The sequence below is a fragment of the Anguilla rostrata genome, chromosome 19 (genome assembly GCF_018555375.3).
Source record: "Anguilla rostrata isolate EN2019 chromosome 19, ASM1855537v3, whole genome shotgun sequence".
Taxonomy (NCBI): domain Eukaryota; kingdom Metazoa; phylum Chordata; class Actinopteri; order Anguilliformes; family Anguillidae; genus Anguilla; species Anguilla rostrata.
Window position 1 is genome coordinate 15,113,999 of NC_057951.1, and position 2,171 is coordinate 15,116,169.

The following is a 2,171-nucleotide window of genomic DNA, read 5'->3' on the forward strand; positions in this document are numbered from 1 at the left end:
CCCACTCCCTCTCTCCCCCACTCCCTCTCTCCCTCTCTCCCTCCCTCTCCTCCTCTCCACCCACCCTGCTACCCTCTCCTTATTTAAAGCCCTAGGGTTCCCTGGGCCAGTCCCATCCCCATTGGGGACCCTTAAATGTTGATGAAGGAGGGGGGGTGAGTGCATCCTCCAGACAGGCCTGGGGGGTGGGAGCAGGGACCGAGGTCGCCCTGCTGCGCCCGCACTGGGGAACCCCCCGGCCGGAGCAGCGGAACCCGGAGCAGCGGAACCCGGAGCAGCAGAGCCCGGAGCAGCAGAGCCCGGAGCAGAGGAACCCGGAGCAGCGGAACCCGGAGCAGCGGAGCCCGGAGCAGCGGAACCTGGAGCAGCGGAACACAGAGCAGTGGAACCCGGAGCAGCGGAACCCGGATCTCATGGCAGAAGTGGCGCTGTGTCTGCGACAGGCCTGGCCTACTGATGACATTAAAACAAAAGAGGAGTTTTACACACGGGGGGGGGCGGGGGGGTTGGACAGGGGGGGTGAGATCTATGCTTTCTTTTGAAAAGAAAAAACTATCTATTCTATTCTAATCTATTCTTCACTGTGTGTCTTATTAAGAAGCCCCCGAAAGAAAGAGTGACTTTTGGTTTATGTTCCTCTGATTGTTGACTAGGGAGGCCAAGAGGGTGTAGTGCCCCCCCCTTTCGCTGTGGAGCAGACATGGGGAGGGAAAGTGCAGGCTGGGGTCTGCTGGAGAGCCAGGACTCTCGGGGAAGCAGATCTGTGATTAGAATATGAATGTCTCTACAGGGGGAGCAGGAGAAAGGGGGATTAGGGTCCAACTGCTCACACCCACTGCTGACAGGGCAGGCAGGCAGGCCGGCAAGCTCTCTCTCTCTCTCTCTCACTCTCCCTCTCCCTCCCTCACACTTTCCCTCACTCTCACTTTCTCACTCTCCATCTCTTTCCCTTCCTCCTGCTCTCCCTATCTCTCGCTCTCTCCCCCTCTCTCTCAGTGAGGCTGTGTAAATCAGGGTGCTCATCACATCAGTAGAGGGCGCTGTGCAGCGTTTCTGTGGCTCAGGGACCAGGAGAGGCTACGATCGCTCCCCCAACAACAGGCACTGCACCGGACCTACAGGTGTGAGCCCAGCACTGGCTGCCTGAGCTTTTTCATAAACAGCAGGTAAACTCAGATATCTGAGTATCCTAATAGTCTTCACTCATTCCCTCGCCCACTAGGACCAAGCGATACACAAGTCCTGAAGCTGGACAGAGTCTGTGCTCTTCTGATATGGAGGCCATGCGTTTGCTGTAAATTCAGCAGTGATGAGGAAGAGTCCTCTTTCAAACCACCACTCTCAAATGGGAATCTGAAACTGAATCTCAGGCAGTCACAGAGGCTGTCACCAGGTCTTCACCTTCAGAGGCAGGCTGTTGATCTGGTTTTGGAGAGTCGATATCAGGCAATTTAAATATCACAGACCCAACACATTCAGGCAATAAAAGTCCGCTCTCTCTGTTCAACCACAGGGCCAAATCTGACCGTGAACAGACTCGAACCTGCATCAAAAACCATCCATGACCAGGAAGTTATTTATTGATGAAGTGGTATTTATTGAGGACATATTCACAACAAAAGACAAATATATGGGGCACGGAGAAGGGTTACTGAATTAGCAGCATAACTGCAGAGTAAAACCCAGAACCCTCCCAAATCTGGACTGAAGCAGAGAGAGCTGTTCTGGGGTTAGGGTTAGGGTTCACTCAGAGTTCTCCAGCTAACTGAGCTCCCCTGCTCTGTGATACAGGCCCCAGGGCAAAAAAAGAATAATTAACACAAATTTTGAAGAGGCTTTTGAAAATGTACACAACAGCTGATATCGATATGAACACAATGCATTCTTCCTAAGTGACTGTCCTCTGCTGCTACCACACAAAAGAAAAACTCACTGACTTCCACAGGCCTACAGGACCAAGGCCTCCTTTCCCCTGTCTGTGCATCCTGTAGTGGAGAACTGCACACACACACACACACACACTCACACACACACAGACACACACACACACACACTCACACAGACACACACAGACACACACAGACACAGACACACACACACACACACACACACACACACACAACAACACACACACACTACACATACACACAACACACACACTCACACACTCA